Source organism: Anser brachyrhynchus (genome assembly GCF_964034855.1).
Source record: "Anser brachyrhynchus genome assembly, chromosome: 26".
Classification (NCBI taxonomy): Eukaryota; Metazoa; Chordata; class Aves; order Anseriformes; family Anatidae; genus Anser; species Anser brachyrhynchus.
In genome coordinates, this window is record NC_137719.1 from 4,460,820 (window position 1) to 4,488,427 (window position 27,608).

At 42.3% G+C, this 27,608-nt stretch overlaps 1 long non-coding RNA gene across 10 annotated transcripts in view; it reads left to right on the forward strand.

Moving 5' to 3' along the window:
* The window catches only part of LOC308183101, a 171,855-nt gene that overhangs the window by 10,622 nt on the left and 133,625 nt on the right, over positions 1 to 27,608 (forward strand). The window contains exon 3 of one of the 10 annotated variants that reach the window (XR_013942263.1): positions 21,577 to 21,987. The exons of 5 other annotated variants lie outside the window; for them this stretch is intronic. This is a non-coding gene — a long non-coding RNA (uncharacterized lncRNA). Of the gene's footprint in view, positions 1 to 1,711; positions 3,172 to 10,751; positions 11,595 to 14,057; positions 15,022 to 21,576; positions 21,988 to 23,519; positions 23,716 to 27,608 lie in introns of those variants that run through there. 4 more of the 10 variants (XR_013942265.1, XR_013942266.1, XR_013942267.1 and 1 more) reach the window with 4 other exon arrangements.

Here is a 27,608-nt window from a genome sequence, read left to right on the forward strand (position 1 = left end):
GTAACTCTTGGCTTGCTGTGCATTAGCCAACTGATGCTTTCCTGCACTGAAACTGCTGTGTTCTAGAAAAAAACAGCAGGCATCTTTACCTGAAGGAGGACTTTTCTTGTTGAGGATATCTGAAAGCTACCATAGCTATGAGGAGATACTGGTCATCTGTAGAAACATTTTTGAGACTTAACACACAGGGGAATACAGGAGGCTACCCAAGGTATTGATGAGTCCTTGAATCGCTGTCAGAACAGCACATTTTACATGGTTTGTAGGGATAAGTGTAAATCCCTGGTTGCTTGCTTCCATGCACTTCAAATCTGTTGCATTTTGAGTATATTGTTCTCATGTTTCTCATGAGATGTCTGCATTGCTGCTGGGAGATGGGTCCACGCACTGTTGCAGTCCCACTTGAATAACCTTGATTTTTAGGGTAGGTTGGCTCTGGAAATCAATGAAACCGTAACATAAGGGTGTAGAGTAAGAGCTGGAGGCACAAAACTATAAGTCAGGATTGTTCACCATCCTGCATTTTGTATTATCTTTTACACTGGTGCAGATACAACGTGGCTGTGGTTTACATGCCTTTACACCAATACATTTGTGTGATAAAGGTGACAAAAAGTTTCTGTCCGTGAATAGATCTTCAGAGCTTGCAGTGGGGACAAGGCAGAGCTCAGTGCAAATGCTGTGGGCTTCTGCATAACTTTTTTCCAAATCTCCAAGGGATGCAACAGGCTTGGATTTTTTTCAACTATATACTGACGTGGAGAAACAGTTTGGAGGGAGGTTGATATTGGAGCTGGAGTGAGATCGGGAAGGCTTTGCCCACTGGGTCATTGGGGTTAAATTTTGCTAATAGATGCTAATACATAATTACAATGTCTTGCTCAAACTAGAAAGCAAATACATGTTTAGTTGCCCTCCAGTGGGGTCAGATGAGGTATAAAACAATAAGGGGTTGGTCCCTGGTAGGTTTTCAGTCAATTTGCTACAGCAATGGCCAATCTCTTTGCTTGGTCTGAGAGGCTTTAGCTGAGTTTTCATCGTGAAGAGCCTGGAAATTGGTGAACTCTGTTTAGATATTTATTTTTTTTGAGGGATCTGGGCTTTGGCCTGCTTCTTTCCACCCCACCAAGGTGTTTAATGAGGATATGGGAAGCTGAGAGTTCCTTGTGAGCACTTGGGGTGTGTTGTGAGAAAATCAGATTGCCTTTGGAGCAGCTCTGTGTGGCACTACAGACATGACATGGCATCTGGGGAGTTTGAGAAGCTTAGTGAGATATTAAGATATTAAACTGCTTATAAATAGCTGAAAGGATGTGCTCGGAGGTGTTGAATTTGGCTGTTAAGAGGGGTTGTGGCCCCAGACATGAAGCAGGAGCAGCAGTTGCATCTTGGTCCCCTCACTGACCTGTTGAGGGAGTTAAGATGAGAGAGGGACTAAACTCATGTGGAAATCTTGGGGGAGGATGCCATTGCTTGTAATATGATAGAACTTGTGGGTCTTGTGATGGAGAAGGGCAAATTCTTTCTCCCCCTCTATCATAGTTAACCTCGAAAGGACTAAGGGGGAGAGACACTTCACCTCTGTGGTATGGGTGCCTGAATACAAAATGGGCCAGATATCTGGGGACTGTTTTTGTAGTAAGAAATCAGATAAATTCTTTGGGACACATCAGTGGCACTGCTGCACCCCACTGCCCTCCTCTTTTATTAGCAGTGACGTGACAGGTCGCCAGCTGGGAAGGGGACAGAAGAGGCTGGTGCCGTGCCAGGAGGAATGATCACGGCGTGGAACCTGCTGAATGCCAGGAGCAAGCATTCAGTCAGTCAGAGCTGGTCTTTTCTATGAAGCTATCCAAGTGAGCTCATGAATATGAACTATTTTGAAAATAGCTGTGGTTTTCGTCAGCCCAGAAAAGGTGCACTGCTGGGCTGAGGAGCGCACAGACTGATTGGTATTTTTCCTGGCCTCCCAGGTAATGTTTATCATAAGGGATGTGGCTGTGATCAGAAGTCGCTGTCAAAACGGGTGAAGAGAGAACTGGCAGGTTTTTGCTAATGTATTGCATGCTAATTCTGTGCCCTTCTTTTGGATCCATTTCTGTAAAGAAGTGAATTATTTCATGGGCATTCATGAGCCCATAGAGCACTTTCTCAACCTCTAGGTGAGGAAATCAAGGCAGAGTGAGTCCTGTTTTTAAAGGTACTAGATCATAAATGTAGTAAGACTTAGCAGAAAGGGCTGCAGCAATCAACTGCCTTACGTGGTTTTGTAAATACAGCTAAGTATCTAACAATATACCTAGATGCAAATACGAGCTCTTGGGCCGAAATGTGTCACAGGCTTTTGCTATTCAACAGAAACTTGAACCAGAACAAAAAAAAAAACTTCAGCTGAGAGCACCAATCCAACCACTACACCTCTTCTGCCTCTTGCAAAATTCAGCATCTTTCCAGAAAATTCACCACCTTTGGTGTAAAGGCAGCTTCGTTTGAAACAAACTGCCAGAAATCCTACCTCAGGCTGTAGTGGTAGGAAAGACTAATATCAAAGAGAGGTCCTAACCAATATTGTTTCCCCTTGCCAAAGGCAGAGTAATTTGCAGTTAGAAGAATCTGTAATGCATTATGCTCGTTTAATAAAAACTGCAGGAAGTACAGAATTTAAATGGTGTGCTTAATATCTAGGATGACCTGGAAACAATTACATAAATTTCTATCTAGTATACTAGGGGCATGTCCTAAGGTGGTGTAAGTCAGTCATGTTGTAGATAGTTTTCTACTTTGTACCGTGAAGAATTTAAAACTTTTTTTTTGGATTTGGAGTCTGAATATTTTCCTTTTGAGTGCATTGGTGATCAGTCATGACAGTGTTATTTCCAAAATGCTTCTTGAGAAATAAGCGATCCATTCACTTACCACCTCCCCATGAAAACATCCCATGGCTTCCTTGCTGGTACAGCACTTTGATCTTCACAACTCCTGAGTGTTTCAAACCCAAGCTGAAATTAATGGCAGAGGTCCCTGCAGATCAGCAACATTTAAGGCTATTAATCATGATATTACAACGTTAAAACACACAACACCGTGATTTTTGCACAGTTAACTTCTTTTCTAACTGAAAGACTTAATGACAGACTTGAAGCTAGTTCATTAGGTATCTCTGGAGATGGAAGAAACAGTAAGAGTGATTTAACGAGACTGTAAAAAAAAAAAAGTAGGAATACATTTGAACACTGTTTAGGTTTCAACTACCATATTGTGGAGGTAATGGCATATTAATGCACAAATCAATATACAGAATTAATGCCAAATTCCCAGTTAGGCTTCTTTAAGGTCTGGAAACCTTAACCCTGGGTTAAGGCTTGGTGGAAGAAGGATGTTTAATGTCTTTCTGGTATGGATTCTCTTAGTTCTTTGTAAAGAATTCTATTTTTTCTCAGAATTGTCAGGAGATAAGCGTTTTGTCGACACGTATATGGCAGAGAAAAATTTGCCCTGCTGTATTCAGAGCCTTAGCCATGTATCTCTCCACATAAATAACTCTCAGATTGATGCTGGCTGTGGAATATCATTTAGCTCTCATTTGATTAAATGGAGCACATCTGAGCAAGACATGAAGCAGTGTTAGTAGGAGCGGGTGGAGAACCGTGTCTTCACGCATGGCTTCTAATCCCCTCTTATGCTGAAAGCAGTTCATGTAGGGCCACGATGTCCCTTTTTGGTGATTATGGCTCATCATTGCTCTGAGTGCTTAACTGTTTATGACTAAACTGCTCCTCTGCCTTGTCCCTAAGCGGGAGCAAAGGAAGTAAAGTAAGGCACCAGGCAGCGGATGGAAATTATGCACGCTCTGCCCAGCCTCAAAGCACCGAAATGGCGTAAGAGGCTGTTGTGCAAGTCGTCTTACTCGTGCTGTGTGCACGATACCTGGTTATGTGCTCTGCTGTTGGTTTTGACACGACGCACGTCTAGAAAACAAGGGCACCATTTAAACCATTGGTGGTTTGCCCCTGTCTGCATGAAAATGATATCAAACATCTGTGTCGTGTATATGGGCTTTTGGAGCTGTACTGGTGTATTGATATACGAAAATGGGTCTTGAGCTCAAGAAAATCTCATTCCTCTGCTCTTTTTCCACTTCAAGCAGTGAGAGGTGAGTTAGGTGAGGGACGGGCTTGTCAAGGACTGACTGGTGATTTGGGCAGCCCTGGGACGTGTTCCTAGCTGGGCGTCTGCTCTCCGAGTTTGAGAAAAAGCATCTTTTAGCCATCCATACAGCTCCCACCTGGGACAAGCTTTTGCTTGGGCAAGGAGTGTATTGGATGGGATAAATCTGGGTGGTGAAGCCTGGGAAACTTCATGATGAAAGAAACCCTAAACAGACTGGGTCTGGGAAACAAATTCCTTTCCCAGGGCTTCCCTTCTCCTACTGTTTACAGCATCCTATGTACTGACTTCTATTTCCCAGTCACTGCCACAAAAATCTTACTCTACTGTTACCCCACTTGCATTGGGCTACATTTGAGAACACAGTCACCTGTGTGCTGAGCTGCCTGTTCATGTATTTCTGGAGCTTCCTCAGCCCAGCTTATTCTTGCTTGGGAGCTCTGATTTTTTTTTTTAGCATTTTCTCAGATTGATCCCTTAATTGCAGGAAGAGCTTGAATTGTGACAGTAGATGGCACTCTTATCAATCCTCACAGAATGTTTGTTGGGTATAGAAGGAGCTGGAAGCAGAAGTGTGCTTTATATGCTGCAAAAGCTGTGCTACGAAAGAGAAGCAAGCAGGCTGTGAGGAGCTACCCAAGGCTCTGCTGTCTCTGTCATCCTCTGGGTGACAAGCTGTGTTTGCTTTGGTAGAGTACCTGTAACAGGATCAATATCCTCGTGCTCAGAATAGTCTTTTGCTTTCGATGTAGTGCATCTTCGTGCTCTGCCTGCTCATTTGGGCAGGGCAGCGAGTTTAAAAGCCCTCAGCAGCACGGGCTGCTCGTATTATCTGTGGAAAGCTGCAGCACTTCCATGCAAGCTGCTTCCTGCAGGACAGCTGCCTTGTGCAAAGCAGAATTGATGCAGCCCATCATCTCCAAGACTTATGCTGTACTATTTCACGAAGATTCTGGCTATTTGTTTGTTTTCCCCTCCCTAGAACAAAGGAACTGTTTCAGACTGAAGCTTTATATTTTTAATTTCTGCCTATAAAATATAATCCATCTCCATCCTATGTACATCAGGCAGTGGCCTTTCAACCCATTGCCAGTGGTTTCCCACTTTTTTTATTTGGCAATCTCAAATAAGTACTTGTACTTCATGTTAGAGGCTCTGTACGACAACCTCAGCATGCATTTTGCATCGAAGCCTTTCTTTGCTGATTTGGCATTTGTTCTGAGCCGTGTATCACATGTGGAAGTTAAACTCTGTTGTGGAATTAGGAGGTGTGATGAGTTCAACAGCCCTGTTTTCTTAGCGTCACTACTCTCTGGAAAATATCAAGCCAGCATCACTGCATTGGCCTTAACCTTTGGTAAAGGAAAAACAGATAAATGAAACGGTTGGTTAAACTCTTACTTAGTGTCTCTTAAAAGTCTACTTGAGGTTTTCAGTGATGTCTCTACACTGAGCTTTTGTTTGCTGTGCAGAAAAGAGCTTTTCAGGAAATGTGTAAATAACAGTTTATGGCAACAATTTTCTCCAAGGTTTTTTACCACTTCTTTGTGAAAATGCTGCAAATAGGAAAAATCTGTTACCTGAGCTAAACATCAGAGTCTTCAGTTAAGCAGGTAAAATTGTAGATATCAGTATTCTACTTTCTTGTCAATAAGATGCTTTTAATAAGAAACTTGGTGCAACACCCAGGAGCAGAGATTTCCTGAGGGTTGAAATAGTAATTTGCAAAAGCTTCTCAGCTGAGGCAAACTGGCATCAGTGAAACGTTTCTCATTGAAAGGTGAGAATATTAGGGTTTTCTGCCACATGCTTTAGAGCTAATTTTGCTTACTCTCAGGGGGCTATCCAGGGAAAAATTATCTGGGAGATGAAAAAGCTGAAGGAAGTAGAAAATAAACTAGCCTTCTCTGCAAGGTGATAATCTACGATCATCTGGCCTGAGGAACAGAATGCAGTTATTGGCAACAAAAGCTTTGCCTATCAATGATGGTGACCTTCAGGGACAGAACGTAGGTAATATGTCAAAAATGCTTTATTAGCACTGTGCAAAGCTGCATGCCACCCCCCAGGATCTATGGACAGCTGGTATAAGCCTAGGATTATTTTGTGTTGAGGTTGACAGACCTCAGTGACCATGTCTGGAGTGCTGTGGCCATTCAGAGTGAAACCCATTCAGATGGGAACTGTGTCCTGCAGTCAGAGGGCATTGTTGTGTTTCCAGCTCTTCTCAGTCAACCCTGCAAAAATGAAAAGTCTGTATTTGTACAGTGCCAAATTTGGAAGTAAATCTAAGGACTTTCTAATGACACGGTGTATTCCTTAGGTGCCGGAAAAGATGTATATTCCACTAATACATTCATTATTCCTCTTTCTGCTCTGCAGCCATGTAGAAGCCTTGCAGAAACCTATTCATTTGACTCAACTGGGAGTCAGTGGCAAGAAGTATTAGTTCCTTTTCAACATCATCCCTCGCTACTCTAAAGAAATGGCAATTATGAGGAAGTGTCTGAGCTATCTCAGTACAGGAGGCTGCCTTGACAGTCCATTTGAACTCCAGTGAAGCCGCATGTGATACTTCTGACTCTCCTCAGCTGTATTTTGGGCGCTTATTCTACAACTCCTTAATTGTTTGAGCATCCCTTAAATTCTACAGTACCATTGAAACTTTGTCAATGAGCTATTTGTGTTGATCAGATTATTTAAGATCAAGTCCTGTATTAGCTACGCATAAAAGTTGTGTAGTTGTTCAAATATATACTTCATTTTGTGTTGGTGGTATAAATTCACTGGATGTACTTAAGGCAATTGGGCAGTTAGTGTTATCCTTAAGCATTTTTTGTTTATACTCCATATTAGGGTAATCCACAAAGACATAAAATTACTTGAGGCAGATTTTTTTGAGTGTACTTTTTATTCCTGTTTTATATTCAGATCACTTCTTGACAGACAGCAGATGTCTGTTAATTCTTGAAAGCATTTGTTTCGCTGGCGCTCCTGATAAAATTACTGAATTGATGAACCACAATATCTGTCACTTCAAGATACCCAAAAAATGCTGCGTGGACCCATTAGCACTCGCCTTGGGTAAAATGAGTAGCCTGATAGGAATTGCCATATTGATCAAAGCGGTGCTTCAGCTAGTCCAATACCCTTGCTCTGACTGTGGTCACTATCTGCTGCTTCAGCAAGAAGTGGGGTAAGTCCTTTGGGAAATATCCATACAATGGCTTGTTCTCAGGGAAATCTGCTTCCTGATGCTTGCCTGTTCACTTCTAAGGTGGGCAGGGGGTTATCTCCACTCTAAAACACATAACTGATGTGAATCTGAATGGTTTTGCTAACCATATATACAGCTAAGTCTTCAGCATCCTGCTGAGTTACCATTTTTTCTTTTTATCAGTTTCACCTTTGCTATCGTCCTGTTTTAGGGTGGCTGTTTGTGTCTCTAGGGTGAGCATCCTGGATCTGTGGTGCCCGTACGTCATGGCACGGCTGCAGGGAGCAATTTGTGCACATAATAATCAATGAGGGGCTGCTCAGCACAGGGCTAAGGCGCTCAGTTGGCGTTCGATGCAAGCAGAGAAAAGCAGTGGTCAAGCCAAGGGCATCGCAATCAGATAATTGATTGTAAGCAATCTGCTGCGCTGGCAGAATTGGCCCAGCATATGAATTTATTACTTTTACAAAATTACATGAATCAAGACATTTAATTGCAATATTTTATTAGTTTTCCCTGAAAACACGTTTTTTCATTATTTATGCTGTGGCCTGCTTAAAAGGAAATGTGACTTTGCTGTAGGAATTAACTAGCACGCTCCTTTTATAATGAAGGTTAAACTGCCTTCAGACAAGAAATGTGGAACTTCTGAAGCTCTATAAAAATACTGTTAGGGGATAATCTGATTTAAGAGAGGGTGGGGACTGCTGCATGCCCAGCTTTCACTGAAAAGTGCTTCATATTTTCACCATCCAGTGCTGTCAATCTTGTGCATCCCCATAGATGTTGAATCCTATTTGGGGTGGGGTGGGGATCATTGTAAGAAGGGGATTTAATTTGCAATATTTGAATCTAGAATGTGCATTTTTGCTAAAGAAATGTAACAGTAACTTGTTATGAGAGCTATCCTGGAGCGAGATGGGATGCAAATCTAATACAGAAGAGTTATTGCAGAATAGATCTAAACAAATAACATCACTTGAAAAAAAAAAAATTAAACCAGAATGATTTGGCCAGAAACAGTTTTGAAGGAGACTTTGTTAATATTCTTTTGTTCAGAACGAATTTCCAAGAGAGGCCTAATTTCCAAGAGAGGCCTAATGTACACGAGCTGCTGAGTTCTGAAGCTTTCAGTTTTTCTGCAAGGACCAGAGCTCCCTTACTGGGCAGCCTGAAATGAAATCTAAATTTTGATCTCTCTACCATCTGAAAGCACATGGCCTTAGTAATCCCTCGTAGTGGTGGTATTTATGAACGTAAACTCTAGCTCTTGTAAGATCATGGTAGTTGAACACTGATAAGGGCATATGGGAGATTACTGTGGTTGCAAACTCTTCCTCCGAGTTGTTCCACCATTTTAAGAAAGGGGGTTGGAAATGAGTGAAACTCCAGTTCTTTCCACTTTGTCTGTTCTGCTTTGTCCATCTTCAGTACTTCTTTTTGCAGCAGTATATTTGAACATTTTTTGTATTTTCGTCATAACAATAGGCCAAAAAAATGGCTGTAAAATGATGTGTGGATGTCAGAGGTGTAGTAAATCTGCAGTTTAATATATCAGCTTATGGCCGTTCTTGGCCAGCTTCTGCTTTATTTGCACCTTTTGCATTATTAATAGTAAAAGCTCAGCATTGCATATTGAAAACAGAGGAAGGAAGGCTTAACTGTAGAAAGGTTGGAGTCAGCTGAAAATAAATGCGACTTTACATCTCTGAATGGCAACTCCACCATTCTGCTGCTCCAATCTGTCACACCAGTTTTATACAGTGTGAACTGGATTCAGTTTTCTGGAGGAAGAACATAGCCAGACTTGAGAGAGTGATTCAAAAAAAAAAAAAACCACAAAAAATCGAAGAGCAAAGTTCAGGAGCATCAGTAAGTTCTTTATCATGGTGCTAAATAGATGGCTTTGCCTGGAAGCATCAGTAGTTGGCATTTTGCCTAGCTAAATCTCACACGTTTGAGAGCTGACAAAACAATGCCTTTTAACTATATCAAATGGGCTTTTTTTCCGGAACTGAAAATAGACTCCTTAAAATCATGTAAAAAACTGTCGTGTGTAGGCTGGGAGTTGATTAACGCAGGATAACTCCATGTTCTTACGTGCTCAGAAATAAAATGAAAACCTCTTCTTGCTGATTTAATACTATGCTGCTGAACAAAACCTGATTCAATGAAATGCCTTACAAGTATACGATAGCTGCTTTGACTTAAGCCCATTTCTTTCTGGTCTTATGTGGCTTTTCAGTAGCTCTTTGACAGCATGTGGGATCTCTGCACTGAGGTGGGTATCCCCTTAGCCAAGTTAAGCAGCTGAACGTGAAAAGCAGGGTTACACGTTAGGCTGTCTCTTGCTTTCCTTGTGTGTATTCTGTTCTATTTCGGTGAGACCAGACCTTCCCATCAGGTGAGGGATAAAGTTTTCATGAGTTATTTCTTACAGCTCAAATTCACTCTAAAGTTCCTTGTGTCATGTAGGTACAAAAGAGATTTTTTTCAAAGACACAGTTGCCTTAGGTAGTGTTCTGGTGCTCTGTTCTCCCTTGGTAGGTATTTGTACCTGTAAGAACTCAAGTATTTTTGAGTCTCACCAACCATTTCAGTGGAAAATGTCTAATCTCTCTGTGCACGTTGAAAGTGTTATTCTTAAAGTATTGATAACACCTGGTGAGACTTTAGCTCTTAAGTTTGCCGCATGTTAAGCTCGGGTGTTTTCCACAGCTCTACCTACTCTAATATATAGCATACTTCTTGCTCTCTCTCTGCATTTGCAAGTTTTTACATTGGTAAATCTAAGGCACTTGTCTGTAAAGGACCAACTTCCATTTAACTTATGGTAGTGTAAGAGCATTACAGGGTAGCTGCAAAGTATTTCTAAGGGCATCGTGCTCTCAGTACCAGGTAACCAATGTGTTTTTACATTTTTTTTAGTGCATCTTCAGTGTATTTACATTGGTCTGACACCTTCTACTTCCTGCATATGTGCGTTATTAACAGGAGTGGTGGAAACCGGCTCCTTGTATTAAAGCATTTTTGTCACTAGACAATTTCTGCTTCAAACTCAGAATATCGAAGCAGACAGATCGTTGCTTGGAAATAGGCTTTCATCCAAATGCAGAGAATGCAATTATGTGTCGGGGGAAGATATTTTTCATGTTATAGTTTGTCGCTGTAATTCCTCTGCTAGTTTTTTACAAAAAAAAAGTTTGTTTCTTGTCAAATACTGTCACATTTCCCTGGGATAGTCAGTTCTGAGGTACGACTTCATGCTGGACATACTTGAGTGTTATCTGATATCTTTGCCTGAGACAAAAAAGCTCATCTTTAGCTGGCTACTTATCTGTAAACTGATTCATTCTTGTTTGGCCAGGACTCTGGGATCAATGCATCAACTTAAACATCATGTCCTCTAAGCTCATATGAGACGTTGCTGCAGCTAATTGAGGCTAATGTCACTGCAAGAGCTCGGCGCTGCAGGGAGGGTACATGTGTGCGTGAAATGAAGAGGATTTATGAAAAAACTGGAGGAAGTGTTGGGAACTTCCTGCGGTATCCTCCTGCGGTGTCCTTGTACCCTTGCACAGCTACTATAAATAACAGCAACAAGGGATTTTACATGCAAACTGCCTGGTAACTTAGAATAGTAAAGAGAGAGAACTGAATTTCTTTGGTTTTGGTCTGCTTTACACTGCTGCAGTTCAGTATATAGATAAGAGAGCTGCATCTTCCCCCTTGCTTGGGGTGACTGAGGAGTGATGTGGCTGAAAAAGGGAGAATTGGGGATGGCAGGTGAAGGGTTTGGGGCTGGCAGTACCTCTGGTCTCAGGCTGGGTGCAGGTGGGGGGGGACAAGGTCCTTCTCTTGTGCTGTTCCCTGCGGTGTTTTTCTTGGCTGACCTTTAGGAAGGGAAAAAGGAGGTGACTTGGTCTGCGTGCTCCCAGCCAACACAGAGGGGCCAATTACTGTTGTGGCTTTTGTGGATGAAAGCATTTACCATCTCAAGGCTGGAGTGACGCCAAGAAACTAATTTCATCCATCAGATGCCTTTCAGTGGGAACTGATGTTGAAGGTACAGCCTGGTGCTAGACCTGAAGAGAGCAGGCAGGTTTCTGAGCAGCTTCTCCAAGGATCAGAAGCTCAAAATGTGCAATATGGAGATGCCAGCGCAGGGAGAGATGCTGTAACTGATCTGTTATCACACTGCCAACAAGCTGTTCATCAGTAAGGGATGATGATCGGTACCTGCTTCTTGTCACCGTTAGCTCACATAATATAGAGCCTCACAGCAAGGCCAGCAGCTCTCTGCCCAGGGAGCCAAGCTGTGGCAGTGAGGTTGCTCTTACGACACTTTTCTTACATTAAAAAAAAGCTCATTTGCACAATACAAAGCTGAAGTGAACTCATTAAACGTTTATTAAATGACTAAATGACATGCCGCTCTCCTGGGAATCCTCAAGAGAGGGGCTGAGGAAGGCCATAAATATTATTTTTAATTGGGCTCAGAAGAATGCTATGTTCAGGAAAGGTGGTGATCTGGGAGATGAAACCCGTCACACAATAGTGGCAAAACACTGCCTTGCCCAAACAAGTTATCTGCAAATCTCTTTAAAGTCTTTGAACGTTGTGGTCCTGCACAAAGTTGTGTGGAAATATAGGATTCTCCCAAGGGCTTAAATGGCTCTCTGGCATGCAGGATTGATGCTAAAGATGGTATTTATTGTCACAGGCACCTAGCTGTTCGGATATTAGCACTAGGTATATCAAAGGTGTTCATGGATACAGAGTTTTTAGCTTTTTGGACTGATGATGACAGTTCTTATCAGCACAGGGAGGCAGAAGCTTGTTGTTTTGCTTGGACTTCTAACCACGTTATATGCAATTATGAGTGACAGTAATGAAATCTAGACTTCTGTATTAGGAGTCCTTGATTTTAGCGAACGTGTTTCACTGGAACTACTTTTTTTCTTAAGGATAAGCATGTGCTCTTACTCTTCTCAGTTCTGATTTGTGAAAAAACAAGAGTCTGCCAGAGAAACAAATACGTACCCCCTTGGTGAAGGCATACTTGAAGCCCTGTCTCCTTCCAAAGCACACAGGATATGACTCTTTCTTGCCCCTAGCTATAGAGCCCTGGCTGTTCAGCTGATGTAGTAGCAGTTCATGCTGTTATTTTTGCCAGGCCAAGCCATGGGTATCAGCCAAAAATTAGCAAGTTGTGCAAGCGCAGCAGCCCCTGCGTTACAGCAGGGTGGTATTTAATTTTCTCTAATAAAGGCTTGCACAGCACAGAAGTAGAGGAGAACGCAGCTGGCTCCCAGCTTCCTCAGAGCTGCCCGCAACCCCCTGTAAATCAATAAAACACATTATACGCTGCTGACCCTCCCACATGGTTAATAATCAGAGGAAAAAGGCAAGACTTTAATGTCTCTGTATTTTCAGAAGGATGCATATCCACTGATCAAGTGAGACAGCTGCTTGGGTGTGTGCAGCTCATCAAATGCAGCTGAAATTCTGTTTTTTTGCAGGGAAATGGCTAATTGCGGGTAGTTCTGGCCCCAGTTGTGTGTTCTGAGCACCAGAAACATCTGATGCATGACAGCAAGAAAGGGGATTCTGTATATATTTTTTTTACATACAGTGGGCTCTTGAATAAGCTGTTCATTCATTTTTTCCCCCCTTTCCAGTGTAATCCAGGACTGCTGTAAAGCATCATTAATCAATGTCTGTCCTGTGTTTTTGTAAAGCCTCCAGGAAAGGTTACGTATGACTGTAGATCGATTATGTGTTTTTAAGCCTCGAGGATGTAAGTAGCAAGGGCTGTAAGTTAATCTTGAATATTGTCCTGTTTCTTCTGGCAAAGAAAAAAAAAAATCAAAGGTGAATACATCAGAGCTATGTGATCTTGCAAGACAGCAGTAAACTTTTTTCCATAATTAAAAAGAAAAACCTTTCATATCAGACCATAAAAAGTGAAGACTTAGGGAAAATGAGTTCTCTTCCTGCATGACTCATCCTCCCAACAGTAGCTACACAGGGAAATTACACAGCTTTGGGAGCTGGCTGAATCAAACAAACCTCTGCTAAACTTTTTGTCCAACTGAAACCCAAAGAACTGAGGTATAGGCCCAAGCTGAGCAGGCCAGATTTTCTTTTGCAACACATTAGATGCTTTCTCACTCTGAGTGTTTTAAAATTATGTGAGTGAAAGGGGAGCAATTCCCAATGATTTTTTTCTTTAGCAAAGACTTCCTACCTTCGGTGCCTGGAGGAAAATACCCTGCTTGTCCCCAGACGAGATGACCATGGGTTTAGCAAAAAAAAATTCTTTGTTTAAAGTCAGTATAGCAGTAGCTATTATATATGAACATCTTACTTGCCCATTTCGGCTTCTGTAGCCAGTAAAATAAATCAGAGGAAAAAAATTAAGCATCTCTAGGACTGTGAATGATCTCACAATAAGATAAAATAAGCCTCCTAAGCATGGGCTGTTGTTGGCTTAGAACAAAGAGGCTGGTGTTTCTGGCTGCCTTTCTTTACTCTGCAGTGGTCAGCATAATATAACTATTGTGCCCTGAAGTAATATCTGTGATTCTTCCATTTCCTGCACTTCACGTTGTAGAATGAAATATAAAATTTAAAGCTGTTATGTCCCTTCTTCCCTTTGCTTTGCTAAAAGGATTTCAGCATGCTTTGCCGTGAGGCAGACAGAAGATTACGTTCTGCCCTTGCTAATATGACTAAGGAGAGGAGAGAGGAGGATACGCTTCCTGTCCCTGGGTCAAAAGGGGAAATATTTTTGGCTGAAATTCTGTTCTCGTGCGCCAAGCTGCAGAGACTTTCACCATAGCCACCGGTACAGAACAGATGAAGCTGGGACTCGATGCATGTGGAAGCCTCCTGTTTTTCTTTAAAATGTTTCAGGGGTCAAACTTTAGCTGGCGGAAGCATGTGCAGTTTTGCTACGCTGCAGAATAGCAACAGTTGCACCTGCTAAAAATGAATCTTTGGTTTAATGAGACTCAGGGAAGTGAAAACAATGCAAAGAGACTGGAGGTAATTGCTCAGGGGATGCATTTTTTGTCTTTTGTATGCCTAAGCAAATATTCCAAAAAATATCTGAAGTCGTAATAACAATTAATGCACTCGTTAATTGCATTTGGAAAGTAATTTTGGAGACATGTGGAGAACAGAAGGAGAAAGATGGGAGCTTTTAAAAAATGCATGAGGAGCAAAGCTGCAGGAGCAGAATTGTGTATTAAGAAAAGCAGAGTCACCCTATGGTATTTATGAAGTAATGTATGTCGCTGTGTCCTTCAGAGGAGATTTGTTATCTCATCTATAGGTTGTTCTTCTATCCCAACACAGCTGAAAGGCAGGATATATGGACATTAATCATGCATTAGGCTGTTAAACTCCTTTAAGTAAATATTGTCCTGAGATGTGAATGGCTGAGATCAGTGGAGGCTCCCAGTTAGGATAAGTCACTTTAAAGAATTAAAGTAGATTTGTGAAAGCAGCTAAACTTTATTTTTTCACTGTAGAGACGTGCTACACTGATTTATTTCACTAACATCTGACAAATGGAAATATCACTCTCCAAAAATAATTAGAACTTTCAGCGTCCTACTGCGTGAAGCAATATCAGCTGGGATTTGCTGACCTTTGGATAATGGAGCTCACGATGTTTAATGTCACAGGCAATGCCCCTGGAGAGACTTGGCAACAAAGGTTAAGAGGGAATGGGGGTCTTGAGGTTCAGAATATGTGAGGAGAAAAATAGTGGGTAGCTCACCATTCAGGTTTATGCTCCAATTTCACTGTTGTATGCATGCCTGAAAAGTGATGATGTGGCGTTTTGCTCTCCCCAGTGCCTTAATGTATAGTTGGCGGAATGAATTACCTTTCCAGAAGAAATCCTGCCACCATTATAAATAGTAAAGGTGCATTAGTAATTATGAGATGAAATTTTCATATTTTATGCATGATGTTTCATTAATTTGCAGCTGCGCAGTATTGTGCTGTAACTTTTGTTCCTGTGAAATAAGAGCGAGCAAGGCCAGACCGCCTCCTGAAAGTCCTAATTCAGAAAAAGTAGACAAAAACTAAGGCTGTACTTGCATTTCTGCAATACACGGATGCGATAATACTAGAAGCAGAGGATTGCTGCTTGTCGTACAGCTTCCCTAGGATGCTCTGTGTCTTTTCCGGCAAGGGACCCCTTGCAGCAGCAGCCCTGTTTGTACCATCAGAAATAATGCATGCCCTGATTGATGGCTGTCTTCCAGCTCGAATCAAGCCAGTGTAAGTAATCTACTCAGGACCCCAGTAACACCTTCACCCTTGTTCATTTAGAAGGATGCTTCAGGCCCTCTTCCACTTGCATTTCAGTCCTGGAACCAGCTGTTTGCCAGGAAAGCCTAACACCGTGAAGCAAGTCCAAGGCAGGTCCCTGTAGTATTCTGAGCAATGTGAAATATGGGTAAGGAGGAGAAAGCAGGATGAGAACAAAACCATCCTCACATCCTTTTGTTCCTGGGCTTCTTCCATTTGTCTTCAGTTAAACCAGTGTTATGGTGAGGAGCTGTAATGAAAGCAAATGTTGTTTACAGAATGGTTGTCTTCATATCTCATATAACTTCCTCCTGGGTATAAGCGGTGAGTCCTGAGCAATTCCACCTAACTAAAAACAAAAACCACTCTGTATACAAAAAAGCTTCATCTCCTTTATAGTTTGTCAGGCTACAACAAATGATTACTATTTTAAAGACGTTTCTATAGTTACTTTTCATGCTAAATATGTCCTTTGAATTTGATTATAAATTTTATTTGTGTGTTCATTAAAACAATTTTTAATTTTGAACTACAGCCAAATACTTTCTAATTTTGTTTTACTCTGCATAGCTGCAAAAATGCTGTTATGCTTGTTTCAGTGACCGTCGCGGATCCCATTTTCCTAGTCAAAGACATGCCCATTAATCTTATCATTTAATCCTGTAATACATTTCTATGGAAGTACTCTAAGTACCAGCTCCTGAGTTGCTAGAGCAAGACCTTTAATTGAGATCACGAAGTAGGCAGTGGGAACTGCTCTGGGAGCTCACTGCGATGCTTCCCATACCGTTATTTAGGGGCTCGTTACTTCTGCAGCTGTAGAACATGAAAGCTTCAGCTAGAGCTGAGAAGTTTCATTTCAAAGCGTTCTTTTATCAAATGTTACTTCAGTCATCTTCTTTCTTTTTTTTTTAATTTTACTTTTGAAATCCTTAAGAGCACTGCTGTGATAACGAACAGGATGTTTCAGAATGGGAATGTTTTGAAGAAAATCTTTGTTTTTGAAATTAAAACACAAGACAACTGTCTTTCCTTCTAGCTGTAGCCACTCCCGCATCAAACAAGATTGGAAAGCAGTCCTAAACTGCTTACAAAGGCAGGATTTTTACTTCCATTTTGTAGTGTTAGTGCTTGCTGGAGATCAGAGGAGTGCACGTGGTGAAGCTGGAAGCTTGCTGCTGCTTCTGGTGTGGCAGCTCCACATCAGGACTGAGCGGCTGCAGCAGCAAAGTGGTGCTCTTCGGAGGCAGCCAGAAACATCTTGCTTTGTTCCTCGCGAAAGAATCCAGCTGCCCTGTGAATAAGGGGTTCCAGGGGAAATTTTGCTCTTAGTCTGAGCATTTGGGGGCTCATCAGAGAAACTTGGTATCATCCGAACTAATCCGGTCAGTGAGGAAGGTTTCGTGCATTAGCATCAGCCTAGCCTGGGGACAGTCATTTCTGCATCTCTGAAAGGCTCCCTTTTGTGTCTCTGCACATGATGCAATTATATCCTCATTAACTCTATAGGGGATGTCTTATTTAGGTCAAGATGTCAGAGATGATGTACAGCTGAGCTAGCTCCTAGGCTTTTTTCCTCAGGACTCTTACTGCTTTTTTTTGATCAAAAGATTTGTAGTTTTCCAATGGAAAACTAGTCTTTTGGGAAGTCTGATGAAAGCATGTGACTTGCTATAGCTGACAGGGATATGGCTGGTGCCACGTATGGCTGCCTTTGATTTCTTATCCTGAGGGATCAGATACCACTTAAGGCAGGCAGACCAGAGCAAACCTCATCCTAATGATGTTATTGCCATTGTGAGGTGCCTCCCATCCTTTGCTGCATCCTTTTTAGTCTCCTTTTATACTGACAGGCACTGCTGGGACCATGGCAAAGGTACCTGCCAGGCGCACCAGTGCGGTAAACGCATAATCCTGGTGAGTTTATCACCTACTGCTCGTATAAGGAGCTGCTAAGATGTGAGCAAGCAATGTAATCAACGTGAGAAGGGGAGGAAGAGATGGATTTTGAGGTTTGTAGCTTCTTCAGTGTCTTTAATCAGCTAATCAGCAGTGCATGGGGGTTGAATGAGCTTGGCTGAGCTTTCTACAGCATAATGCTGTCTGGAGAGAGATCGGTACGAGGTTCTGATATATCACAGTGGGACCCAGACCTTCTTAGAAGACTCTCATGGGCTGAGTTTGCCACTGCTAGTGCAACGATAGTGGTCGTCTGCTAAATTTAAATGGCCCAAGCATGATACTCAGACTCTTTGTTAGGGATTGTACATTGGGAAGCAGCACTGGAAGCTGAACACTTGCTCAGAGGGCACTGAAGTAGTCCTATCTTAAGCCCTGGACGTCTGGTTGTTATAATCATGGGTATTGCTATAGGACAGTCCCTATTGCTCCCAATTTAAAAAAAAAAAAAGACAAACCAAAGCAAACAAATCAAAGCAGATTTAAAATACTGCCACTTGCTCACTTAACTTGGCTTATGAGAGGACACTTCCAAGGCTTTACAGGTGGCATCAAAGTGAAGAGCTTACTAAATGCACTGTCCTTTCACACTATTTCCATGTTGGACTGGGTTTGGGCTTAGAAGAAATGTCAGCGAAGGTTATTTTGACCACCGAGATCTGATCAGAAGCTCCTCGCTCAAGCTGCAGTGTTACAGATGCAGTACACAGCCATTTTAATTAAACACCCATCCTCGTAATCAAATGCTTGGCTTCTGGAGATGTCACCTTGTGTAACTTGATTAGATTTTACTCTGCTAGAGGATGGAATCAATTTTTCTTCTAGTTGTTTGCTAAGAGGTTTTTTATTAATAACACAAATGGAAATTTAACTTGGAAGGGCTCCTCCTTGTATAGATCTGGGTCTTCTTGCCAAGTCTATGTTCTTGGCTCTGTCGCAGACTCAGTGATGACTTTGATGGCTCATTCTGGGTCTTGGCTTTCCCTACACCATTTTCCTGTGCCAGTTCCTCATTTGTGGAATAAAAGTAGCTCTTCCCTAAACTCATAATCCCTTCGTTACTGTCTGGTATTCCAACCCAATGGCAATGAGGGCTGCATGTGTAGATCATCACATCCTGGTGGGATTTATTCCTTAAGGTTTGCTTCATGTATGAGCTCATGTTACACAAGCCAAACTTGAGGAAAATATGCAAGTGCATTGAAAAAGCAAACTTTGACACTTAAAAAGCAAGCAGGGTTTCCTAGGGTAAAGCAGGCCTGTCTGGATTAAGTGGCTCTGGCATATTGCGTGACTGCCTCTTTCTAGAGCTCTGACTCACTTATGCAGTAAAACATTTATGTTTTACAGCATCAGGACACGTTTGTATAGGTGAAGGGAAACTGCTCAGGTAGAAAATGCTGCTCTGGGCTTCCGTCCCCTGTGGAGGGACAGCAAATCTGCGTGCAGATGCTCGGCACAGACACTCGAGTAACCTCTGCATTTGATGCCTGCTCAGTGCTGGAGATGTATAATTGATAGGGGCATGCGTCCCTGCTGCAGGCTCCTAACAAGGCTCCCATACATTAATGCATTATCTTAGCAGGCCGCAGGGGCTTTGGGTTTCTGTGCATGTGCAGGTTATGTGGGGTAAATTTGTAATGTCAGCTGTTTTGTTACAGGCTTATCATGCAGGGGATGCGAGGAAGCTTGCTTGATTTCACTGGGGAGGAAAGTACTTCTTGCTCATGGATAGGAGGGACATGGGGAGTGAGCATGGCATGGCTGATATCCTAAATATTCACTTGTTTTTTTGTGTGCGGTTGTTTCTCTGCCAGTGTCTCCACTTGTGTTTAGGAAGGAAAAATGGGGTAGGGTCATGTGTCACTGCCTATAACTTTGAGACAAAGCAGATGCAGGAGCTCAGGGTAGGAGGTAAATGGATAGATGGGGATGTGGCAGAAAAACAGGTTAGCTGGTGCTCATCTGGCTAGTCCTGACTTGTGGTGACTCTGGGCTGTCTTTGACAGGTATCATCACTACTTGGTCAACAGGGGTTGGAAATATTTAATGGAATTTACTAATTTGATCAGCAATGGAGACTGCTACTCAGTGGAGAAAGAAAATGGATTCCCCCCAGACTAGAGTGCAGCAATACCTAATTATCTCATTCTGGCTGTTGCCCTCTGTGCCCACATGTATTCAATCATTCTCATTTAGTTCTGGCACCATAAGGATTTGTCACTTAATAATTTGTTTTACTTGTAGCCATTTCCTTTTGATAAAGTGAGCGTCAGGTGGCTGTTCCTGGGTATTTTGCTGATCCGATCATTGAAAAAATTGTTCAAATAGTGTTTCTGCATTGCTTCAATTAGCATAAAGGAAAAGCTGCATGCGCTGCCATAAATTAACCAATTTACTTGTGATTTTTTTGTGCTTACTGCTGCTGTAGAGATCTATCATAAAGCTCACTATTTAATCCTTTACCAATACATTCACTTAAGAATAATATATGTGTTAGCCATTTGCTGGTCTGTATTTATGTTAAGAGTTCCAGCAATAGTCAATGATGGGCATAGATTGTAAATTGAAGGATGCCACATATGAAAACTCTTGCTCACCTGAGTGTAGCAAGGATGCATTATCTGACAGTAATTGCTCTAATTAAGAAATGGATCCTCCTCCTAAAGCCTTTTTCGAGAGGAAGAAACTGTAGCTTTCATGTTGTGGTCAGGTGCGAAGGCTTGCATATGCTGTGAATCTTAATTCTAGATGTTGATTTTTGCATCTGTATTTGTAAACCTGCACTGTGTGTAGTGGGTATGTGTACAGGCTTTGAATGAATTACAAATATTTAGTTATGCTTTTAGATCTCTTTATCACATCAGAGCTCATTAAAACAAAGCAAATGTAATCAATCAAACTTGCTGGTAAAATGTGACAGGCAGTTAAATTAGGGGATTAAAGTTGTGGATTCCTGGAGGTACTCTAAACCAGAAGGATGCAAAGAGCTTGGTTCAGATGTGCTGGTGTGAGGGTTCATGCTGGATGGCTCCTGGAATACCGTATGTAGGAGCAACTCACAGTAAAGTGGTTGCCTTTGGGTTGTATCACATTAAATAAGGACTTAAGATTTCATGTGAAAGACAAAAAAAAAATTTCTTCTTTTTAATACTCTGATATACATAGCTCTGCATCTGTTTTGTATCTCTTCTGTGGGGTATTTGGTAAGGTACATAACAATCTGCTTTAGTTAGAAGATAAATGGATAAGAAAATACATTAAAACTTGTAATCACATGGCTTGCCTGTAGTCCAGGATCATGTCTGAATTGTACTATGCAAAATAGGAATAAATATTAAATATGGGTGCAAAGTATAAGTCTATATTTTGTTCAGCCTTTGGCTTGCCTAGAATGTAAATCATTACCCTACATTTTTTTCAGAGTAATCTAAAGGAATCTCAATGTTTTTTTTAATATTTAATCTTTTTTCATCTTGTTCCATTTTCTGTTCTATATTCCCAGCATACCAATACTTTATCTTGACTTATTTTGAATATGAGAACCTAACCTCAGCACTTGCCTCTTCCTTTGTGAATGTGCGGCATTCTGCAAAATAGGATTTTACTCAGTGGCTGAGGGTTTTGCGTGAGGCTTTCACGTTTCTGATACATGAAATAGCTTTTAGTAGGCTCTCTGAAATGACCTGATATTCACCTCTCAAAAAACATTGAGCAGTATCCCCAGATAGGCAGAATGGTTGAAGGTGGGTTTTGTGCTAGCTAACCCATCCCCAAAGTGTTTCTTCGGATAGATAAGGAAGACCTGACATTTCCTTCCAGTGGAAGCCACGATGTCGCATCCTAGCCAGCAGTGCTGCCAGAGACCTGTCTTCTCTTTTCTCTTGTGCTTCCTCCCTTGCCAGGTTTTGCAAAGATCCCAATACGTAGACTTTGATGTGAAAAAGAACACCAGTGACAACCCAAATGAATATCCCCACAATATGCGTTGGTATGGTATTTATGGAAATTGCAAACCTGCAGGCTTTAATAACGCATCAGATTTGTTGCACTATAATCTCTGGTGTAATTGTTATAATAAATAGATATTGTAGACGAGCATATTGTAAATAAATGACTTAGGTTTAATTTCATTTGGCTGTGGGGAGAGCAAAACAACAAAATGCCAAGGATATTTTTTATCCCTTGATTTACGTTAGTCCCAGATATAAACAAGGCTGTTTTTCAATTGCATGAGTCTAAATTGGAGGCACAAATCTCACCTCTTAATGACTTGAATGTCACTGCCACGAAGCTCCATTTTACATGCCCAGAGTTCTAAGCCAAAATGTGCATTTTTCAAATGGAGATCAAACAACCCACGTTCTTTTTTTCATCTGCTTGGATCCCAGCGTGTGAGTACCAGACCATCAGCTAGAGTTAATTGGTGCTGTCCAATTAACCTCAGCTAATTAACATGGTCATTGTCTTTGGATATAACAATGTAGGTATGATCCAAAGCTCTACATACCAACTGTTAACTCCTGTCTAGTGCTTAATCCTTGAGCGAAACATCTCTGTGAGCTCTGCACCGCCAGCAGCAGCAATCTACTTGTCTGGTACCCTGAGCTTTTCAACCAGAAGCTACTCTTGGAAAGTGCAGGGTGCCTTCAAGTGCTTTTCAAGGCAACGGGATTAGAGAGGTATTCCTAATTTGGCCCCATAATCCCTTCAAGTTAAGGGGTACCTTTTGACAGCCCAGTGTGTCTGCTTCACTTTTCAGTGGGTGTGTTCATCATCATATGTCTGTCTCCCTTGCACACAGAGTAATGCTGCCATCAGAGATTTCACAGTTCCATAAACTACAAAAGCATATTTTTCAGTAAGTGGCCTAACTCCTGCTATTGTGTCAGGCTTGGGAGGGAGAAAAGGATTCCAGGAAATTAATTGAAGGCTTGTAATGGGAATTTGAAATAAGACCTGGAGGCTGTTGTTCCCTTGAGTTTGGGACAATGCTACACTTTATCATTAGTGATGTCAGGAAATGTTAATCCGTGTGTTACAGCTTTCATGGAAAGCACTTGTGCTTTTGCAGTGTACAAATTAAAAACACTGTAAAACCTGGAAGAATTTAGTGAGCTCGGGGGAAGGGTACTAAAGGGGGCTCAGCCTTGGATCGATGCTATAAAAATTGTATGATGCTTTGCAGATGGCTGAGTATAAATCTCCTAGCTGCCTTACCTACTGCTTTTGCATCTTGTGGCTAAATATAGACGAGCGCTTCTTTGGCTGGCGTCAGTCAGTGCTGCTCTGCTGAACACGAGGGACTTTCATCAGTTTATACCAGCGGATTCCTATTTAGCGATGGGAAGTATTAGAAGTGAAGCAGGTTGTGTTGTGTTGTTTCAATTAATGTGCAAAGATACCTGCAGAGCCAAAGAGAAGAGAAAGCAGGCACTTATCCTCTGCAGTTGTAATGTATGTGCAGATATTGAGTTATTGTACGTATCAAGCTAATTACTGTAATGAATGGATAATAATCCTCTAGCAGCCTGTGAGATTGCTTGATGACATACTGGGCATCTTTTAGCTTGCCACTACTTTAATCCATATTTAGTTGATGACTAATGAAATGCAACCCAGAGATCCTTGTTACGAACGCTTCTATTGAAATAATTTAACCCAGCTATTTATTATCCAGCTCCTCTTTTAGTTCCAGATTGCTTTCTGCTCTACAGGTGCTTCTGGGTGCTTAGAATAAAAGCACGGGCTTTCAATTCTGGGATGGCTCCATGCTTAGATAGAAATAACCATTTAGGCAAGGATCAAACTCCACTTATGCATCTGATTTGTTGCTTCTGTTTTGCAGACAAACAGACCTTCAGGCGTCACGTGTAGTTTTGTACATGATTGTATTAAAGTGGGCACTTCCTTCCTGGCAACTCTGCCTTGAAGCAAGAAAACTGATGGCCTGTGTAGCTAATACACTACTTAAATTTGCACTTCAGAGCTACGCACAATAAATAGAGCAAAAAGTGCTTGGCTGCTGAGTCAGTACAAGCTGAAATGGTGTGAAGTTGTCTTTCTTCCTGTGACTTGCTGCGCACACCCTTTCAGTAGCATCTGTCACGTCAATAGGATGTGCGTCTTCTAAGGGGATGCAGCGAGCCAAAAAGTTGTTAAAAATCATGAGCTGCTCAGGTGAAGCTGATCAAGTCTGGAGGCAGTGCTGCTGTCCTTCCCCTCTACCAAGCAGTTCACCCTGTGTCAGCAGAGGGAGTAAATGGAACTAAATCAGTACCGTGGCACATTGCTTTGGTGTAAATGACAGCATGAGCTGCAGCTCAGCGAAGAATCAGTCTCACAGGATGGAGGAGTTGGTAATGAGCCTTATAAATCATTTCTTTCCTGGAGATGCTTGGGATATATCTGAAGTCGGTATGAAAACTAAGGCAAGCCCTCCAACTGCCCTCCTTCCTCGGAGGGCTGGATGCAGTTTGCTCCTGGATGTGAAACAGCAGCCAGGCAGAGCAGAGTAAGGGGCAGTGTTGTTTGTGAGTCTGTGCTCTTTCATTTTGTACTTAGTGTTGAGGGTCCTGGTGATTATATTTTTATTACAGTCTGCCTGACCCTGACTAGCAGCATTAAGTGAGTGTGTGTTTCAGTGGGTACTTACCCAGGAATGTGATTTTCTTATTTTAATACCAGACAGGGAGCAAATACTGCAATTGTTCGCAGCAGAGTTCCAGAAAATTACAAAATCCTTCATTAGCACAAGAGATTGCAGCATGGTTCTTTGTCATAATTAGCTGAGTTCTTGAGTGCCTGAAATATTTTTTTATAGTGAAGAAAGTTGCAGAAATTAATTCGTAGGGGGGTGGAGGGGAAAGGCTGAGAGAAACAAACCCCGAACCCATCTCCAAGGCAAAATAGGTACAAATAGGCATGTTTGCCCTTGTAGGATCCAGCCCTGCAGAGCATTCGATGAAGCCTTGATGGATGTCTAAGTTACAGATGTGATTTTTGTAGCTTTAGGGCTATGAGCCCATCACCAAATTGCATATGGTGCAGGAAAGCATGCAGAGGGTTAAAACTACTGCTGGGATTAAGTGCAGTGTAAAACTCTGCACAGCTGCAGTGCCCTCTGGATGGGGATCTTGCAGGGCTTTACTTTGCCTCATTACTTCCCAGAAGTCTGGAGGAGAGCAGGATGCACCCTCCTGAGCTGGGTTTTATCTGATGGGATCCCTGTTGGGTCCCTTGCAGCAGAGGCTGCACCTGAGCAGCTTTGTTCCGAATGGGTGTCTGCAGGGGAGGCAGGCAGCTTGGTCATGGTAGTGCTGTGTTTTTTATTCCAAACAGGGCTGCAAAGATGAGAAAGGGATTTTCCCCAAAGCACAGAGCAAATCAGTGGCTGTTGCAGCATCTCTCGTTTCCCAGCATCAAGCTGCCTCGGAGGGAGCGTCCCTTCCTCTACAAGGACAAACCCCTCATAATGCTGCAGAAGTTCGTACCTACGTGCCTGCCTTTTTAGAAGGCAGTTTCCTTGTTGCTTTTTCAATTGTGGCATAAAGGGCTCAGTCCTTAGTATTACATGGCACCACAGCCAAAATCAGTGCTGGTTGGGGCCAGTTGCTCTTGTAGGATCAGGCCCCCGCGCCCTCCTGACCCCACTGCAGTGGGCTCTGCCCTGCTGCCTTACAGTCAAGGAGGGCTCCTAAGCAGCAGAAATTCTGACTGCCTGGAGAGATTTTTCTTGCTGACTTGTTCGTCTAGCCTACTGCTGTTTCTTGTGTTATTTTTAAATCTTCACGCTGTAGTGGTGGTGGGGGAAAAGGCTGCCTTAATTACTGCAGATAAAATAAATCAGGGAAATCTCATTGCAAATGCAGGGAGACGAGACATGCCCAACTACAGCTCCCTGAGTCATCCTGCCAATAAGGCTATTAATTCTAGTCTGAGGGAACAGACTGCATCTTCAGAGGCACTGCTGAGAGGTATTGCAGGCTTTCAGATCTCTGGGATGCTTGCTCCCATGCTGATGGCCAAAGGCTCCAGCCATGATGTAATCCCCTCCTGGAGGAGAGCTGCCAAAACGAAGAGGCAATGCAAGGAAAGGTTCCTGGGCAGATGATCTCAAACCTTATCTTCCTTTGTGGCGAGACTGATGGAGGGAGTCTGTGATGTGCATATCTTTAGGGTACCTATTTATAAGATTCACTTATTGTGAAGAAGTGTCGGTCCTCAGATCCCATGGCGTTCTGCTAATTTGGGTGTACGTGTAAATGAGTCAGAGGCAGTATAACTCGATAACCAGAGCGCTGACCTTAGAAGTAAGGGGATCTTGTGTTCGTTCCCGACTCTACCACTTAGTAAGTCACCTTCTTTGTCTTTGCTTTAGTTCTCATTCTTTCTGTTTCCCTCTGACATCATTGTAAAACCTCCTGGAGGCTCAGCAGTGGTCCTAAATGTGTCCTTGATCTGGCACTTGGCATGTCCAGAGCACAGAGGGACTTGTCTGAGACCTGGCATAACTCAGTTTCTGTGCCCAGCAGTGGGTTAATGGATCTGCAGCCTTCTGCTTCGTTGCTTTTACAGTATCAGCCAGCAGAAGGGAAGATGCTTTTGCCAGAATGATCCCTAAATTTTTTATGCAGCTGAAATCTAGGACCAGAAAAAGCAATCGAGAGTGGGAAACACGAAGATGGGAGGCAGCTGGTTACGTTAGCACAAGAACTACCTTGGCTGCTTTAGGAGAAGTTGATGCTGCAGGTATGAGAGCCCCCTGCTTCCAGTGAGGGCAGCAAAGCCCAGAAGTGCTCTGCATTTCATAAGATCGGATTCTGATGTGCCTGAGAATGGGCTTCATGGACCACACCGTTCTCCATGCTCCCACGATACATGCAGATGTAACTTCTGCTTGCTCATCCATCCGTGGTTGTCTTCTTGCCTGTTGCTATTGTGGTTTTTGGTTTGGTTTTTGAGCTGGTTCATAGGTGCAAATTGTCAATAAGTTTTCATTTCTAGGTGTTCCCCCTCTCCCCTCCTGTGGCTTACAGGAAGCTCCCTCCCATCTGTCCCCACCATATGTTTTTGATGGCAATTTGCACACTGGATTAGAATGTGGGGCTGATCAGAACATTGCAGTTTTTAAAAATTATTCCTGCTAAAAAGACTTTGCACCTAGGAAAAAATACATTTTTCATAAGCCTGCCCATTTTTTTCCCCGCACGCAAAATCAGTGATCAGCCACATTAAAATAAAGATGAGGAAGATTTTAATTACCATTATTTAGCTATAAAGGAATGAAACATCACTCTCTAAGGCTCCAGAAATCCAGACATCAGAAATAACCTGGTTCAATCTTAGAGGCAGTGAGCAATCACCTCAGCTGCTTTAATTGCAATCATCATTATAGCTCTAATTTTCAAAATACCTCATCTAAGGCCCAGAAAGTGAGCAGGCTGGAGAAGCAGGCTGGTTTACTCTGACCATGTTTTGTACCTGCTGCATCATTCCAGCAGTATCTCAGCAAACATCTGTCACAATAAACTATGCTGAATAACAGCGCTCCTGCAGTGCTTAAGCTTGTAAAGATATTCTGTTTGCTCTAAAGGAGTGTTTTTTATTTGATGCTGGGGATTTGCTATTAGTATTTACTCTTTTTTTTCCCCCTCATTATATTTTAGTGTGGATTTGTTTCTTTGCTCGCACTCTGCATTGTTTTGTCTCTGAAAACAGTGCGGATTTATGTGCACTAAAACCACAGTGATGGTAGAATTTACTGGGAACACAAAGGCAGCGTGGGGTCAGCCCGTTAGTTATTATAATTAGCGCTGTGCAGTTATTAACACCGCAAAGTCCTGCCAATAAATTCTTGTGGATTCGGATCAGTCACAAGTGGTAGATAGTGGTCTGTTGGGGGAAATGAACACCGAGCTTGGTGCCTGACCATGAA